We start from the raw sequence: 19,593 nt of genomic DNA on the forward strand, positions 1-19,593 counted from the left end.
GAAGAGCCTAGAACCTCTGGTGTCAAACAAAGTAGAATGCAAGTAAACGTGGACAACACCACCGCACTTGCCTACATTCGGAAACAGGGCAGGGACTCACTCTCGTTTCCTTTACGAACTGACGAGAGACCTATTGCTGGTTGGACGTCTCACAGAACATCTCCCTGCTGACAAGGTTCGTACAGGGAGTAAAGAATGTGAGGGCGGACAGACTCAGCAGGAGGAACCAGGTCCTTCATACAGAGTGGACCCTACACGGGAGGAAGTGTGTCTAGATCTCTGGTCACTGTGGGGGACTCCTCATGTGGATCTCTTCGCAACATCATTTCCAAAAGGCTGCCAGTCTTTTGCTCGGTCGTGGAAGATCCAAGAGCACTTATGGTAGACGCCTTCCTGCTAAATTGGTCTCGAGTAGACGTATATGCTTTCCCCCATTCAAAATCCTGGGATTAGTAATGAAAAAGTTTGTGGCGTCAAAGGAGACGAGGATGACGTTAATTAGCCCCCTTTTGGCCGGCTCAGGAATTGGTTCCACAGAGGTGGTAGAGTGGTGGATCGTAGACTTTCCAAGAATCCCTACCAAGAAGGACGGATCTTCTCAGACAACCACACTTCAAGAGGTACCATCAAAACCTCCCGCTCTCGTCTGACTGCCTTTCGACTATCGAAAGACTTGTCAGAGCGAGAGGCTTTTTCTCGCGAAGTGGCAAGCGCGATCGCGAGAGCACGCAGCAACCTCCCACTACGAAAGTATACCAATCGAAGTGGGGGTATTTAGAAGGTGGTGTAGATCCAAGAAGGTGTCCTCCTCCACTAACCTTCATATAGCGGAAATTGCTGATTTCCTGCTATTCCTGAGAGTAAAAATCTCATCTAGCCGTATCCACAATAAAGGGATACAGAAGTATGCTCTCGGCTGTATTCAGGAATAGAGGATTGGATCTGGCAGATAATAAGATCTCCACGATCTCATAAGGTCTCTTGAGACTTCAAAGTCTAAGGAACCAGTACCTCCGAACTGGAACCTAGACGTAGTTCCTCAAGTTCTGTCATCGGAAAGATTCGAACCTCCTCATCTGCATCGTTTAGAGACATCACCAGAAAATGCCTATTCCTATTATCTTTAGCTACGGCAAAGAGAATTAGTGAATTACATGCTCTGCAGGATAAAGTAGGATTCAAGGGAGACTCAGCTATTTGCTCGTTTAAGACCCTGTTTTAGCGAAAAACGAGAATCCCACGAAATCCCTGGCCTAAGTTATTCGAAGTCAAAGGCATGTCGAGTCTCGTAGGACAGAGAAGCAGAACAGAGAGGTCTCTATGCCTGTTAGAGCTCTGAAGTTCTACCTTCAGAGAAAAAAGGCATCAGATGGGGAGGCTATAGACAAGGTCTTTGGTGTGCGGCGTAAAAGACCCCACAAGAACTGATGTCCAAGAACGCCCCCGCTGGCATTCTTTGTAAGAAACGTCATTACAGCGCTCATAAGGTCTGTCCTGACGAACAGTTACAACTGTTGAGAGTAAAAGCTCATGAAAGTGAGAGCTGTAGCCCGACGTCTCTCTCGTTTCATAAGAATATGTCGCTTAAAAACATCATAGATACGACATTTTGGAGATGCAACTCAGTATTTGCATCTCATTACTTGAAAGACGTTCGTGTGACATATGAGAAGTGTTTTTTCTCTAGGTCCTTTCTTTCGTATCGGCGGATACGATTCTGGGTACGGGAGCCGACACCAATCCTTAAATGTATATACTTTTCTTCTTTTTGGATATGGTCTGGAGTCTCTTTCGAACAATGGAGGACTTGGTTTAGCACGGGCGGCCGTCTAGGTTGTTCAGTAAGAGAATCTTGTTCATATCCAATTAGATGAGTATAATTTTTTTTTGAAAATTATTAGTATGTGTGCGTAGTGGTTTTGAGTTACGGGTTGTTGTGACGAGTTCGGGGATAATCGGAACAATCTTAGTTCTAAACATATGGTTAGGATCAGGTGGTCGGGACTTGTTGTGTGCTCCTTCATAAGGTGTATTGTCATATAAGTGGATCAGCACCCATTGACAAAGTCCTTTTAGGCTCTGCCGAGTAAGCGGATAAGACCCCATCGGCAGACCCACAAGAACTCTTGGCCATAGATCATATATCTCGCTAAAGTTTCTTGAGGTGATGCAGACTACTGGGCAAACACCACGAAAGTCTACCACCTATCAGGTAGGAACCAAGGTTTTATTTATCCACCTACAACATATGTTGTTTACCTGTCTATTCCATATAGTAGCTGTCTCTTACCCTCCACCGAAGGGTGCCAATCAGCTATGTATATATCTGACAGGTAAGTTGATTGTATGAAAATGATATTGTTATTATACAATAAAGTTTCATACATACTTACCTGGCAGATATATACAATTAAAGGCCCACCCAGCCTCCCCGCAGGAGACAGGTGGAAGAGAGAAAATATGATAGAAAACGGGGCATGGTTGCCTAGTCCTGCCGCCCGCCCAGGGCAGGCAGGTAGATCACCTGACCTACCTGTAGCGAGTAGGGCGCGAAATTTGAATTTCTGTCGGGGACGACGGAGTCTTAGCTATGTATATATCTGCCAGGTAAGTATGTATGAAACTTTATTGTATAATAACAATATCATTTTTTTTAATCTGTGAAAGGTTTATCGAGATATTTATTTACACCTTGGTTATTAAGCAATGAAAACCTTTTGTGTTGTTTATTACATACCATAAGTACAAGCCATAGTTTTTTGTACATATAGCCTTAATATGTTTCTTGCAAAAGGACTATTGCTGGCAATTTTTTTTGTTTTTTTTATATCTTTGGGAACTTAACCCTTAGGAGCCAGGCTAAAAAACATTATGCAGCACCCTAGACTAGGCAAACTGAGGTCGGCCAATTTAAGGGGAAAAAATGCATCAATGGAAAGAGGAAGACATGCAAATGCACTTGGTGTAAGAAAAATATTCTAAAAATTCTCCCTATCTTCCACGGAAAGTTGAAAGTGACTATTTACAACCCATTTTTGGGCCTCTTTTACAATACAATCGTAAGTTTTCCAAGTTATACTGTTTTTCTAATAATATTTGTTTTATTTTATTTTTGTAAAATAATAAATTCTGAGTATGGTTTATATATTTGTTGTAAAATATTTACATAAATTTACTAAGATCAAAGATGCAGTAACTTTTTTTACTATACATAGTTTTTTCTAATACTACTTCTTTGCACTTTTCTTTGCAAAATTACAAATATAACTGTCATATGATCATAAAAGATAAGAACTAAAACCAACAGCAATGCTTGGGTGTATTTATGAGCAAAAAAATAAAAAGACATCGAGGGAGAAAGAGAAGCACATGCCCTCTTGAATTCAAGATCACAACTCAACATGAGCTGCCTGAGATCGTTGATCTGAGCCAGTCTAAAATTTGCCATTAGTGAATTTATAGGCTGGGAAAGTAATGGAACTTCTTTTCCCAACAACAATTCCTCCAAATTGAGGGCGTGTAATATTGATGCTCACCATGAGGTGAATTCTGCCCACCACTCAAAACTTGTTTTGTTACTCATGTGATGGTAGCCATCCATTAAGGGTTCAGAACAATTCCCTTTTTCGCTTGACTTTTCAATTTCATTTCAGTCTCTCTTTTGAAGACAGAGTTTTCAGTTTGAAAACTTGAATTAACACATATCATTTTGTAAGATGCACATAGAACTAGGTCAAGATTATAATATGACTAGCTGACCAACCCGGTGCTGCCTGGGAAATCTCTGATTCACAACCAATAAATCTCTCTACTATCTCTCCTCTTCTCTCTCCTGTTAAGATAGTTGCTTCTCACCCCCTCTTCCTATTGAGGCTGAATTTGGACTTCAGGAGAGCACTAATCATTTCACTCAAAAACTGTGGATTTAGACACTAATATCTGTTGTTTTCAGGTATTATTACACATCACCCCTTTACACCCCCCCCCTCCCCCCCCTTCCTACTAGGGCTGAACTTAGACTTGAAGGACATTGGGAGCATCACTATTCATCTCAGCAACCTTGAAAACTATGGAATAGACACTAATATTGTTGTTTTCGGTTATTGTTACGGTGCCCCCCCCCCCCCCCCCCCCTTTCCCCCCCCCCCCCAACCTCCATCTCAAGCCCCCTCCATATTGGAGCCTGAACTTAGGACTTAATGGCCATTGGGATGGTCATTCAATTCTTCTTCAGTGACCTCAAAAACTATGGATTAAACACTAATATATAGGTCATTTTAGTATTTTTTTTTACAGTTCTTCCCCTTCTCACCTCCCCTTTCAGAGCTGAACTGAAACTTGAGGGTATCAGGAATATCAATATTCTCCTCAGTGACCTCAAAAAACTATGGATTAGACACTGATCTGTCATTTTGGTTATTTTGACATTTCACCCCCCCCCCCCTCCTAATCATGGCTGAACTTGGACTTGAAGGCCCTCAGGAGTGTCACTGTGTGGAAGGCATACATGCACACATCTATTTTTATATATACTATTGATTACAAGAATTTTCCCCTATAAGACTTTAGCACCTTATACGTACTATATCTGAGTGAAGCAGAGGTATGCTTTCCTCTAGTTGGTTGGTCCATTTGTAACAGATTGATGGCCTTCAAGGAAATGAGGGATCCTAAGGATGAATTTGGATAAATATCTTTGATTATACAATCTTTTTTATCAGGATTCTTTATTGACCCCATTCCATAAATTGAACTAATATGATTCTGGAAATACATTGAAAACAACAAAGGAGACTTGTCAGAATCAAATAAGAAAGTTAATAAGTACACATTACTAAATTTAGTCTTGCATGCAAGAAAAAATAGTTTTATAAAATTGTATGGCCACTCTTCCTGATGCAGTTACCCATCATCTTTTTGTATCTACCAACAAACTGAAAAGGAAAAGATTGGGGAAGAGAAAATGATATGAAAAATGCATGTTCCTATGAAGATACAAACCTGAAGTATTTTAGGATTATACCTCTTGTGGTAACAAGCTGGTTCAGTCATTAAAGCTTGGTAAGGAAGGAAAGTAAAAATAGAGATAGGTAAGGTGAAAGGATTGATTCACCACCCACTTACCTGACATATAACCCTAACCATTGTTTCTCCTGTTCTTGATTCATCTATGTAACTGATATTGTACAGAACTTGATTTTGGTTTTAAAAGTTATTACAGTATTAAAAGTTTTTTTTTTTTTAGTGTCAGTATTATAAATATTTTTTCTTGTGTATTGTGGTTATTTGTATGTCACATATAGTATAACAAGGATTTGAGCATCTTTGTTTCTCTCTCTTTTGGAACCTATACCTTTATATAAGTTTATGGCTATGTAAAGTCTTATTTGACTTGATTGTAAACCCCTGTTATTGATTGTTTCACACAAGATATTAAGTCTTTGTCTTTATATTAAGGCTTTAGGTTTGTGTTAAAGAAAGAAAATCTGATTTATGAACATTAGCCTATAAAGCCTTGCACTGGGACATTGTCAGCCATTCAATGCTCAGACAGTGAAAAGGGGTAGTACACATGTGTAGTTGGATTTCCTGGAGAGCAAGATGGATGAAAGGAAGTGAGCATGGTGGAAAAGTAAAAGGTTGCAGGTGTAAGAAAGGGCCAAAGAGAGGCTAAAAACTACCTTGCACTAACAGCACTACCTCCCTATGGGGATGAGAAACCAAAGCTGTAATTGTTAATAAGAGTTTTTCTGCAGGTATGGATTGTTCATGTAAACTTCTCCAGTAGGAGCACTTCTGTAATGTCATATATACTTTCTGTGTTTACCTCTCCTTTGTTGCCAGATAATTTAAGAAAGGGGTGGGGGGGGGGGTTGTGGGTTGGGATATTCCTTTTGGGCATCTTTTTGGACCAAAGCACTGACCGCACTACCTCCCTATGGGGATGAGAAACAAAGCTGTAATTGTTATAATTTTTCTGCAGGTATGGATTGTTCATGTAAACTTCTCCAGTAGGAGTGCTTCTGTAATGTCATATATACTTTCTGTGTTTACCTCTCCTTTGTTGTCACACAATTTAAGAAAGGTGGGGATGGGGTTTTGTGTTGGGAGTCTTCCTTTTGGGCATCTTTTTGGACCAAAGAACTTGATAAAGTTTTTGCTGCTGACAACTGACCTTTCCTCTAGGGAGGATCCTGAATACCCCCTTGGAGAGAATTATGAGAGGATATTGTTGTTGGGAAAAGGCAGATGAAGTGGAAAGCGCTTTTCATGTACTTCTTTCTTTGGAACATGAGCATGCTTGTGTTCAGTCTACTGCTTGATCTCACTCTTTTAATCCCGCTTCTCCTCGTGTGTCTCAGTTTGAAAACCAAACAATACGAGATGAATGATGATGATCCTGTAATAAACAATATAAAAATTCATAATTGCTGAAACTGTTCGAGGTTCTCCATTAATGTTCATATGGACATTTACTTTAAGGAGAAATCTAGCTAGGTTTAAGTGAATTGATTGTTTAACAACCTGATTTCCATTCTAGGTGCCTCTATTTGTCTTTTTCTATCACTGTGTATGTTCATCTGCCTGCTAAGGTTACAGATGTATTCAAAACATTATGATTCTATGGTTTTTCACATTAACATTCAGACTTCATTCATACAATCTAGTACTATAGGTAATTTGGATTCAACATTTTATTTGATGGATCCAAGGAGTAGATTTGTATTTGAAAGCCCAGAATCAAATAGGAATTTAATCTTAGCCCTAACATGGAACTATGAAAATATATATTTCATTTTTGGCATGCATATGCCACCACTTTAGCTGATGTGCAGAGTGAGGTCAAGGCCATACTTGCAAGCTTAAGTGCAATTAAGAATGTAACTTAGTTTTTAACTCTTAGATTATACAAGATAAAGAATTTGTTTGGCATGCTAAGGCCCAAAAGTAATTTGTGAGCCATGGGATTCTTGTACTTTACCAAAACCTCTTTCTCCCAGGAAATATTGTGTTGACATTAAGAAATAAGCTGCCTTGGGTATACACATAGAAACACTCAAAGGAAAGATTAATTTAAAATTTCAAGACACTGAGCTTTTGTTTATTTATGAAGACATGATCATAGTAACAGACAGAAGAAAAGTTACAATACTTTTACATTACATTAGTCTTATAAAAAAATACATAAATAGAGTAAAGATCAACTATCTAATTCCTAGTATTACAAATGCCCACTGTTATGAAGAGTAATTTATGAATTACTGCTAACTATGTATCATATCTTATGAGGGTAAAGTCTCTTTTTAACTTATGGTTCTTTAGGTACTACTGTACCCGGATCTTGATGCCAATTCGTTCCAGAAGAAGCATCGAGATGTGATTCAGTCGAGATCCAAATAAATTTTTTCCATAAGAAATAGTCAAACTCCAGATTTCATAAGCTCTGCGTTTCATATGATTCAGTTTTTGTAGGTTTTTCCGACAAAGAATTTTGACTTGGGTTTCGTACATATCCTGGGGATTTTGACACTGGAAAAACGCTCCTTCCAGGTTCCACCTCCTCACCAAGTCCCGTACTGAGCTAAAAAAGCATCCCAGGGTCTCTCGTGACCCATTCTGCCTTTGTTCATTATTTTTTTCCCTTTTTTTTATTTGAGTGCAACTACTAAATAAGCCATCATAGGGCCAAAGGAAGTTCAGGTGCCAGCCCTTCTGTAAAAAAGGTGAGAAACACTATGGAATTTAAGAAAGAACTCATTGCAAAGTGCTTGAGGAGGTAATTTGTGAAAAGGCAAGTTTGTTGCATGCCAATATCAGTAAGAATATGCCTAATAAGAGCTGCTGTTAGTGAATGTAAGGCCAGCAGAGGCTGGTTTGAAAAATTAAAAAAAGCAAATGGGCATGCATAATGTGCCTATTTCAGTGATAAATGACATTTTTATTGTAGTGTCTTACCGAACAATTATCCAGCCGTGATTTCCACGAGCGGCAGGATACTAAATTCAAATTTAGCGCGTAGGCGTCGCCAACACTGGTGGTGATGACGTCATCTCCCTCCGCTCGCGGGAGAAAACCAGGTACAACTGCCCAGGTGAATCCAATTCTTTTCCTGCCGGCGTCCGGTGAACATCGGTGGTCGGTGCGGTTAGGATGACTTTGCTTCGCTTTTTTTCTTGGGTGGATTTGATCTTCGAATTGGTGAAGTACTCTTTTTTGGCGTTGTTGTTATTTTGCTTATTATTTAGGCGTTGCCATGTCGGATTCTAGTCCGTCGGGAGTTAGGTTTTGCATCTCAGGATGTAAAACTAGATTATCCAAGTTAGAGTATGATTCTCACACTAAATGTGTTAAGTGTAGGGGACAGGTTTGTTCAGCAGATCGAACATGTAAGACGGTGTAGTGATTCGGACTGATTCCCTCAATGGAAGTTTTTTAGTTCATACTCGGAGAAATTAGCTAAAGACAGAATTAGAAAAGCAGCGCTTAGGGAAAGTAGACTTAGCTCTGCTTCGTCTTGCGATGCATCTGTTCCTTCTGTTTCTCCTCAACAAATTGTTATGTCTCCTTTAACTACACCTATTCCTCCTACTAATCCCACTTCTCCGGCTTCCCGTGTAGTTTCTTCCGACACCATTGCCAGTCTGGAATCGAGGTTAGATCAGAAATTTTCGGTACTAGCGAATACGGTTTGCAACTTGGTAATTCAGTTAAGACGTTTTGGAGAGGAAAGCGGCTTCAGGTAAGAGTGTAGTTGAGGGTGCGTCTGTCTGTCCTGACACGTCTCCTAGACAAAGGTCACTGTCCAGCTCCCCCGCCACCGGGAGAAGAAACATACCAGAAGTCCAAGGGAGCGATCGGGATTTTGCCCAGACAGGCGCCTCTCTTGTTGAGCCTGTTTGGCGCCTCAACAGGGCTCGTTTAAAGCGTTGGAAAGGTGTTGCGGTCAGACGCCTTTCGAATGATTCAAGCGATTCGTCTCCGGTCGCGCGGCGTTCTTGGCGAGATTCACCCGTTTCGCGTCCCTTAAGAGGCGTTCAGGCGCTGATTCTTCGCCTCCTCCAGTCAAGCAGTATAAGGAGCCTGAGAGTAGGGTTGTACTAGTAGAGATTGTGGTTTTAGCGCTGTAGCTAGCAGTTTTCAAGGGTGTTTCTTTAGGCGCTTTCTCGTCTGTTACGCCTGATGCGCCTGTTTCGCCTCGAAATTTCGGCGGCTCCGAGCGAGGCGCAAGTAGTTTTTCCGCCTCCTGCTGAACATTTAGGCTCTTCCAAGCCTACGTTAACTGTTTTGATTCGTCTCTGGCGCCTTTGCGCAAGTCCAGTTAGGAGATTGTTAAAAAATCCAAAAAACTGGATGAATGAGTCCAAGGGTGGTTCGAAACCTTCAGACCCGGCTTGTAGTTCCGTCTACTTCTTCGGCGTGTATCGGAGAATGAAGAAGTAGAGGAGGAGGATTCACATCACCTCTCGTGTTATTCACGTCTCCTTAGATTTCTTCTGGTATCTTATCCAGATTATTTGAGAAAGCGGCTCCGCGCTCCCCAACTTCGACTTTTTTGATGAGGAGGAAAACTTCAGACCCTCTCCTCCCAAAACTTGTTCTATCTAAAGCGGTTAGACATTCGGTTGAAAGAGACGGAAAGAAATGGATGTCTATGAAAAGAGACTTAGGGAAGGTTCTTTTTGCTTACCCTCCCTCTAAGTTGCTTCGTAAGAGGTATAGGTTTTATGTAACTGGGGAAGTCTCTTCTCTGGGAGTTTCTGCCTCCTCCCAGGGAGACTTCTCCAGTTTAATCGACTCCTCTAGAAGAATCTGCTTTCAGCCGCAGTGAAAGTTTCTTTACAGCGCCTGAGTTGGACCACGTTGTAAAGAATCAATTTAAACTTTTGGAAGTCTTTAGGCTTCCTTGATTGGACTATTGGCGCTTTAGCGGCCAAGATCGAAGACGTCCTTCTCTTTCTCAGGAGTTAGCGGAGGATTGGATTGGTGTTCTGTCGTGTGCGGACAAATCCATTAGGATGGATGTGATGAGTTAGCTTCGCTCATCGCCTTTGGTACCCTTAAGAAAACAAGGCAACTTTGGTGCTCCTTTGCTTCTAAAAGGGTTACTTCCCAACAGAAGTCTGCTCTCTTGTTGCTCCTTTTGTGAAAGATAACCTCTTTCCAGACGATGTAGTGTTGTCAATTTCGTCTGCGCTAGATAAGAAATCCTACTTCGGATTTACTGGCACAGTTATACTAAGAGACCCTAAAAGCTCCTTTGGAGACTGTTCCTTCGGTTTCTCCTCTGGCCCAAGTGCCTTTTCGAGGGAGAAAACCCAAGCGCTTCTTTCTGGCCGGATAAGTCGAATTTGCGACCTCAGTCTAAGGCCTTGGCCAAGGTTAACAAACCTTCCAAATGAAAGCTCGGTTCTTCATGCACCAGTGGGAGCCAGGCTGGCTCTGTTTTGGGAGGAATGGGAAAACAGAGGAGCAGAAGCCTGGGTAGTGCAAGTACTCAAGTTTCGGCTACGTATTCCTCTTGTTTCACCTCCCTCGCTCTCACCTGTGCCAATTCCATTCCAGGCATACTCTCCGGGCTCAGACAAATTTCTGGCGCTAACCGCAGAAGTGGAAGCGCTTGTTCTCAAAGAAGCGGATAGAAACCGATAGAAGGGGATTTTCCTCCAGGCTTTTACAATCGCTTTTTGTAGTTCCCAAGTCATCAGGGGGCTGGAGGCCGGTTTTGGATGTGAGCGCCCTGAACTTGCATGTCCAGAAAACAATTCATATGGAGACCACTCGGTCGGTTTCTGGAGTCCATCAGACAGGGGGATTGGATGGTCTCTCTGGACATGCAAGATGCTTATTTTTCACATTCCGATACATCGCGAATCTCGGAAGTACCTGAGGTTCATGTTCGAGGAAGGCAGGTGTTTTTCATTTTCGGGCGCTTTGCTTCGGACTAGCGACCGCTCCTCAAGTTTTCACCAGGGTTTCTATCCCTGATAGGAAGCTGGCTGCACATATTAGGAGTAAGAAATCTCCCTCTATCTGGACGATTGGCTTCTCCGGTCGGAACTCAGAGAGTCGGTGCATGAAGACCTTGGAACAACTCTGGATCTTGCCAGAAAGTTGGAATTCTGGTCACCAAACAGAAGTCCCAGTTGGTTCCATCTCAGAGCATCCTTTTTTGGGGATTTGGGGATGACTCTGAATGCTCAAGTTTTTCGGGCTTTTCTGTCCCCGAAGAGGGTTCAAGCTGTCTGGAGACAGTTTCATGAGTTCTTGGACAAAAAGGTAAGTTTTCTGCCAATCAGTGGATGAGGCTCCTGGGCAAATTGACATCATGGAGAAATTTGTGACGTTGGGAAGACTGCCACATGAGACCTCTGCAGTTTTTTCCTGAGAGCCTCTTGTGCAGAAGCACAACATACTCGATTACCTTTCCTGTCACAGATCAAATAAAAGAGGACCTAAGTGGTGGTTCTCTCGAGCAGGTTGGAAGAAGGGTTAGATTTACGACCCATCCTCCCGAACCTACAGTTCTTTCCGACGCATCAGACACAGGTTGGGGAGCCCTGCTGGGAAATCAACGGACTTCAGGAGCTTGTTCGGAGAAGGAGAAGAAGTTCCACATAAATGTAAAGGAACTTTTAGCAATTTTCCTGGGTCTCATACAGTTTCGGAGATTAGTAGAAGGTCGGGTAGTGGCAGTGCATTCCGACAACTCCACGGCTCTCTCGTACGTGCGGAAAGAGGGGGGGACTCAGTCTTTCTCTCTATACGAGTTAAGTCGTCAACAGCAAGTGTTACCCTCTGGAGTGGACTTTGGACAACAAGATTTGTCAGAAACTTTGGCGCCTTTGGGGACGACCGTCCATAGACCTGTTCGCGACATCAAGGGAACAACCGTCTTCCTCTCTTTTGTTCTCCAGTTCCAGATCCTCTAGCTTGGTCGTGACGCAATGCTGTTGGAGTTGGTCGGGGTCCTGGAAGCTTATGCATTCCCTCCGTTCGGTTCTAATAAGAAGAGGTGCTGAACAAGTTCATGTCGCACAGCAATGTAACACTAACGTTAATCGCTCCCTTTTGGCCCAGGAAACTGTGGTTCCCGGACCTTCTCCAGTTGTTAGTAGACTTCCCCGACTTCTTCCCTCGACAAGTGGCTTCTCAAACAAACCTCACTTCAAGAGGTTCCACCAAAACTTTTTCCGCTCTAGCTCTGACAGGGTTCAGACTGTCCGGAATCTTGTCAGAGCGAAAGGGTTTTCAAGAAGAGCTGCAGAAGCTATCGCTCGTTGTAGGAGAGAGTCTTCTAACAAACTCTATCAAGGGAAGTGGAGAATCTTCAGAGAGTGGTGTAGAAGTGCTAAAGTCTCTACTTCTGCGACCTCTTTAACAGAAAATAGCAGATTTTCTTCTATTTCTTAGGAACTCTAAGAAACTGGCTCCTTCGACGATCAGAGGTATAGAGCCATGCTCTCTTCGGTTTTTCGACATCGAGGTTTGGATATTTCCTTCAATTCAGATCTGTCGGACCTCATAAAGGTCTTTCGAAACCACTAAGCTCCCACAGGATACAGTGGCTTGGAACTTAGATGTGGTGCTTAAGTTCCTCATGGGGCCCACCGTTTTGAGCCTTTGAAGTCGGGCTTCACTCAGGAACTTGACTAAGAAGGCACTTTTTCTTATTGCACTAGCTTCTGCTAAGCGTGTCAGCGAATTGCACGCTATAGACAAAAGATGTCGGTTTCTCTCAAGGCAATGCTGTATTTTCGGTATCTTTGACTTTCTAGCCAAAAAAATGGAGAATCCTTCTAATCCTTGGCCGGGCCGAGGAGGTTTTGTGGTAAGGAACTTATCTGATTTGGTTGGACATGAGGAGGAAGAAAGGCTCTTATGTCCAGTCAGGGCTATTAAGCAGTATCTGTTTGCCACTAAGGGTATTAGAGGACAATCTTCTAAGCTCTGGACCTCGGTTCAAAATCCCTCTCGTCCTCTTTCTAAGAATGCTATATCGTTCTTTATTAGAGAGCTTATCAGGGAAGAGCTCACTTCGCAGTCCGATAAACGACCAAAATCTTTTTATTCCGTTTCTGAGAGTTCAAAGCTCACAGAGGTTAAACGCAGTGGCAACTTCTTTAGCATTTAGAAAGAATTTATCTTTAGCTTCGATTCTTAGAGCACGTTCTGGAGATCGAATTCGTTTTTTTGCGAGTCATTATCTCAAAGAGATAGAAACAGTTTTCGAGAATTGTAAAACATTAGGTCCGGTGGCGGTTTCTGGCATGGTGTTGGAGAAACGGCACAGGGTCGTCACCTCTATGCTAACTTTTCACCTTGAATAGGTTGTCGAGTTCAAGGGAAGCTGGGGGTACTGAGTACCTGGGATAACTCACCAGTCTGTTAGGTCAGATTTTACAATGGTTGGGTATATATGTTTTTAAATCTGGTGTTGGTGACAAATGTTTTGTATGATTGAATTTCTGGTCTTAGCCCAGGGCAAGGGCAATCTTTGTTGTTACTATCCTCCGTCAGTCAGCCTTGACTCGCTTGAACTACGGAAGGATTCCACTCCTGTAGAGGCTAACTTTGGTCAAATTCCAATTCCTCCTACAATAGTAAGAAGAGCACCGACCAGAGGCTCAGTAACAGTCTGCTGTAGCTCTCTTACAAGGTAAGGTACAACAGACACCTTGAGTTGTTTACTGGTATTGTAATAAATGTAACCATTTAGAAATACTAGTGGTCCACTGAATCCCACCTTCCCATAAATGTGTAATCAGCTGTATAATTGTTCGGTAAGACACTACAATAAAAATGAAATTTTCATTATTAAAATGAAGTTTTATTGTATACTTACCGAACAATTATGATTATACCACCCTCCTCCCCTTAGGTGGACGGACGGGCAGAAAGAATTGGATTCACTGGGCAGTTGTACCTGGTTCTCCCGCGAGTGGAGGGAGATGACGTCATCACCACCATGTTGGTGGCGACGCCTATGCGCTAAATTTGAATTTAGTATCCTGCCGCTCGTGGAAATCACGGCTGTATAATTGTTCGGTAAGTATACAATAAAACTTCATTTTAATAATGAAAATTTCATGTTTGCAAAGTGGAGTGATGTAAAAAATTTTGTGGAGAATTATAATAATAATAATATTGGAAGGAGACCCTCTTTCAAACAAGTCTTATTGAAAGATATTGCTGCATCAGCTGCATTCACTTGTAAATAGTCTTCTCTATTTTTCTAATAATAGCTTTCTCTCTGCTATTACCAACTGGCGAGTATTGCGCCGATATTACTTCCCTCAGGAGCAGTCAATTCCAGGGATAATTGTCACAAATTTATTTATTTGTTACAGTAAATGAACAAATAGGTCAAAATATAAGTTAATATATTGGCCAACGTTTCTCTCGGTATCATCCGAGTATGATCACGGCAGTGGATCGGAGCAGACTGTTGTTGCTGTCAGGATCTACTCAATATATAGCAGGCAGGTCCAGCAGAGGGTTCAACCGCTAGCTGCGTTTTCATTGGCCGGTGGCGCAATGCCTCCCAGCCATTGGTTGAACGAATTGTTTTCTTCAAGACGCTTCTCGTCGTTGAAGGGCCTCGCTGTCGCCATTCAGACAAAGCCCTAGGTTTGTTTGCTTTGTATACACGGAGTTTTTAGGCCATCGTCGGTCTTGGAGACGAGGACGTCGAGAAAGGGGAGCTGGCCTTCGTTGCTGAATTCGACGGTATAATTCAGCGAACTGCAATGCTGGAACATGCGCCGGACGATGGCCTAAAAACCTCCGTGTATACAAAGCAAACAAACCTAGGGCTTTGTCTGAATGGCGACAGCGAGTGCCCTGCGCGGTTCAAGAACACCACAGTCAGTCCTACATTCGGAAGGGCCCTTACTCACTGTTCTTTCCTGCAGGACACTCACAAAGAACTCGACCGAGTGACTCAGATGCTCGTTAATAACGGGTATCCGAATCGACTTGTTGATAAAGAAGTCCGAACAGCGCTGGATCGGTGGTACGGCGAGAGTGAGAGACCGCACCCCCACCCCCATGAGAAGATCAAGCTGTATTACAAAGCAAGAAGCACCGCACGTACAGTGAGGACGAAGATGCTTTGAAGAAAAAAATAAATCAAAGAGAATGTGACCCCCACCGAAGCCGACAAAGAACTTGAACTTGTAATTTATTACCAAAATCGACGTACCCGGGACCTTATTATGAAGAACAACCCGACCCCCCAGCAAGAGACCTCTTGAAACAGTCGAATGTAGTCTACCAATTCTTATGCCCCGTCCGTGGATGTCCCGGCTCTTACGTTGGTATGACTTCTATGAGACTGTCCAAGAGGATATCCTGCCACGTACAAGAAGGAGCGATTAAAAACCATATCATGACAGCACACAGGAAGCTATCTCCCGCGACGGTATTATCAAGAAATATAAAGTAATAGGGTAATAGGGCGGGCTCCTGACCAGCGACGCTTGCGACTCCTCGAGGCACTCCTCATACGCAAGAGAAGCCCTCATGAATACGAACGCAGGAAGTGCTCTTCCTCCCCCACCAACAACCTTAAGGGAAACCATGTGTATAAATACAAGTAATACCAGACCGAGCGACACCCCCGATCTAAGAATACCAGATGAGACGAGCAGCCCAGCAGCCAATGACATCGCACCCGTCGTGACACAACGCCCAGGGAAGCCTTGCCCACCCAGCCATCGACGGTCTGCTAGGCTGCAACTTTGCAACCTTCAACAACGAGAAGCGTCTTGAAGAAAACTTCGTTCAACCCAAGGCTGCGGGAGCGCATTGCGCCACCGGCCAATGAAAACGCAGCTAGCGGTTGAAACCCCTGCTGACCTGCCGCCTATATATTGAGTAGATCCTGACAGCAACAACAGTCTGCTCCGATCCACTGCCGTGATCATACTCGGTATGATACCGAGAGAAACGTTGGCCAATATATTAACTTATATTTTGACCTATTTGTTCATTTATTTACTGTAACAAATAAATAAATTTGTGACAATTATCCCTGGAATTGACTGCTCCTGATGAGTAATATCGGCGCAATACTCGCCAGTTGTAATAGCAGAGAGAAAGCTATTATTAGAAAAATAGAAAAATAGAGAAGACTATTTACAAGTTGAATGCAGCTGATGCAGCAATATCTTTCAATAATAATAATAATAATAATAATAATAATGTGCTTTATTTCAGCTCAGGGCCATATACATGGAATATACAAAATACAGACAGTAACATACACAATCTACATATATGAGACATGATAAAAAAGAAAAAGAAAATGAATAATCAGCATTTATCCACAAAATAGCTGAGGTAGTATAAAAGCTAGTAATCACAATACTGGTAATAACAGTAATAATATTGGTGAGAAAAAAATATGCATTTAGAGTAATAACAGTTAGTGCACAGATTATATAACTTAAATTTCAACTAGAGACCTTAGGTGGTTACAGTAGTCAAGTCCAGAGGGCTAAATACAAAAATTGAACGTAAAAAAAAACTTTAACTTGATAGTAATCACAGTAATAATGAAAAATTAAAATATCAGCAATAAATGTGATAATGACAAAGTCTGCAGATGACATCTTGCCAATACAGAGATTAGGTCCTTTAGGGGACAAAGGCCTCATTTTCCCATCTTTCCCACAATTTAGATCTTGCTTCACTCCTTAGGATGTTTTGTATGAGCGAGTTGCTGCTGTTTCTCACTCGGGTTACCAGACTGGACATTGTTTGCCTAACAATGATTTTTAAATTGTCCAGGTGGTTTTCTATTAACATCTGTGTGGCGGAGTGGTAGCGGGGAGTGTTTGTGAGGCGTCTCAGAATGTCATTGTGCACAACAGATGGGTCTCATGGTCTCTCGGGTATAGCTCATCCAGAGGGAACACCCATAGATACTGTAGCAGTATGAGCGGAAGAGCAGCAGTTTCACATCTCGGTGACAGAAGGCAAACCTCCTTGCAATCATGTTGCCAGCTGCACATAGTTTATGACGCCTCTGTTCAATGTCTGTCGTATCTTTTTGGTCGTCGGTGATAATGGGACCCAAATACGGAAATTCGTGCAGCAAATTCAGACCGATGGTTCAGAGGAAATTTGTGTTCTGCAATATGCTTAAGCGATCTCGGGAGCAGCGACATGCACTGGGTCTTGGTTTCGTCGTAGATTATATCAAATTCCTTTGCATATTGGCGGCAAGTGTCGATGAGTCATTGGAGACCTTGCACTGATGGGGAAATCAGAACCATATCGTCGGCTTAAGAGGTTGTTTATAGTAGTTGTTTCATTGACGGTGCATCCGATTGGGACTGAGTTCAGTTTGACATTCAAGGCATCTGTGTACATATTAAACAGGTATGGAGAGAGAATGCCCCCTTGCCGAAGCCTGTTTAGGGAGCCGAAGGTGTACGATAATACGTTACCCCATTTGACACAGAATTGCTGTGTGGAGAACCAGCAATGTAAAATGCTAATTAGATACAGGGGTGTGCCCCTTTTATGCAGCTTCAGGAAGAGCTTCAGGTAGTTTACTCTGTCAAATGCTTTTCTCACATCTACAAAACAAAGGAAATAGGAGAGGATGATGATAGGTAGTAGTTCAGCAATTCTTTCAGTATGTAGATGCAGGTGTCGGTTGAGTGGTTTGCTTTAAACCTGAACTGGTTGTCAGTGGTGTGTAGAAAGGGGAGAAGTCTCACTTGAAAAACCGACTCGAGTATCTTTGATGCGATCGTTGTGACTGCAATCGGCCGGTAGTTGCCAGGGTCAGCTGCATCCTTTAGCTTGTTTTTGATTAATGGTATCAAGTGAACTAAGAGTAGGGGAGTCTGGAAGAAACCGGTGAATTATGCACACCTTGAGTAGGGCAGCTAGCAAAAATGTAATTATCGGATGGCGAATTTGAAGCCCTCTGCTGGAAGACCCATCACAGCCAGGCAATTTACCATTAGGTCGGCTGTTTATGGCATCGCTGATGTTACTTGGCGTAATACAGTCTGCAAAATGAAATTGAATATTGTCGGTAAGGAGGTTATCTACATCCCTTCGGGAATCTTGATCATTTATGCAATTCAGGATATTGTTGAAGCGATCGCCCCACATATTTGCGATAGCTTTGTCTCCGACTGCTTCTCCTACTCTCTGTGATAGCTTTTCAGTTTTGGGATTTAAGGACTGGATATCTTTCCAAAGATGAGGATAATCACCAGATTCCTAGTTTCTAAGACATTGCATCGGCTCTTAGTTGTTTTTCATTTAACCTGCAGTGCTTAAGGGGAAGTTTGAACTGCACTCTCGCCTGTCTCGTCAGTAATGCAGTGTGCCCTTCCCTGGGGCTACCATTTTGCCTCCACAGTAAAAACATTTCTCATGAGTGTGTATACAGATCTTTAACCAAGTCATTCCATCCAGGTATATTACGAGAATTACCTTGATGAAATCTACAGGCAGTCCTGCCCGAAGCAAGCATAACATAAATTATGTTCGAATAGAATTCATTCAGATCCCTCCTGTGGTGATCATTTCTACAATTTGTGTTAGTACAAAGTAAGGCGTCTGCCGGTTGAACTATTGACCGCAACCTGGTTTCCGTGGTCGCCCTAAAGTATTCTGGAGTTTTCTAGTTGGTTTTTAAAAATCCAGTTTACAGCTGGTGGCGGGGGATCAGTTAGGGGTTCACTGCAGGGAGGGATGGGCTACTTAATGACACCTGTAATGGGATGTGATATTAGCCCGTTGCAAGATCATAGCGAATATTGAAGGTCATAATAGAATCATGAAGTTGTGGAGATGCGATGCAGTGGTCCAGCCTGGAGGTTGTTATTGCGTCTGCTCTATTACGTACATATGAATAGGAGGAGGGAGGGAGGAGCATTACATCGCTAATTTAGAGAGCATGATTTTGACAGAAGCGAGTAAGTTTATTATAAAATTGTTTTGTGGGGTGAGAATTAAGGTCCCCGATTATACAAATATGATCAGCAGGAGAATCATGACTAATACTGTGTAAATCCCCTAGGATCATGCAGTAATTATCAAAATTATTGTTATTTTCCTGTGGCATATAAACATTAATGATTAGAATTTTAGAGTTCCCTACTGTCACTTGAAGCCCCAGCAATCTGTCACTCCTGTAGGTCATCACCTTTATCATATTGTCTAGTGATTTGTGCCACAGGAAAGAAATGCCCCCTTTCGGGCGACCGGCTATGATTTGATCTGTAACTTGCATCAATGAAGTCAAGAAGGTTCTGAAGTCTTCATGAATTGAATCGCAGATGGCAAGGTCATGTGGCCAGAGGAGCGTTTCTTGCAATGCAATAATGCCTTTGAAGTTTTTGCAGAATATATTTAGGAGAGGAATGTTCTGCTTGAGGCCAAAAATATTCCAAGAGATTATGTTTAATGTATCCATGGCTACTCACGAAGATGGGAGATGAATGCACTGATCATTTGGGTGGATGGGGGGCTAGCTAGGGGGAGTGGGCAGTCACTCGCCGTGGGGGGTTGACTGGCATTTGCGGTGGAAGTGACCCTGGTTGGAGTGTCAGTAAGTTCCCCTGG

General features: G+C 42.5%; 1 protein-coding gene and 1 long non-coding RNA gene across 2 annotated transcripts in view; both read left to right on the forward strand.

Annotated features, from left to right (window-relative positions):
- Positions 1-19,593, forward strand: part of LOC135197979 (hematopoietic prostaglandin D synthase-like) — a 120,476-nt gene that overhangs the window by 56,951 nt on the left and 43,932 nt on the right. The gene's annotated exons all lie outside the window — the stretch shown is intronic.
- LOC135197595 (uncharacterized) overlaps positions 2,860-19,593 on the forward strand; it is a 39,520-nt gene continuing 22,786 nt past the window's right edge. Inside the window, exon 1 of the long non-coding RNA XR_010310621.1 lies at positions 2,860-3,059. This is a non-coding gene — a long non-coding RNA (uncharacterized LOC135197595). The remainder of the gene's footprint in view (positions 3,060-19,593) is intronic.

Source organism: Macrobrachium nipponense, chromosome 21 (assembly GCF_015104395.2).
Source record: "Macrobrachium nipponense isolate FS-2020 chromosome 21, ASM1510439v2, whole genome shotgun sequence".
Classification (NCBI taxonomy): domain Eukaryota; kingdom Metazoa; phylum Arthropoda; class Malacostraca; order Decapoda; family Palaemonidae; genus Macrobrachium; species Macrobrachium nipponense.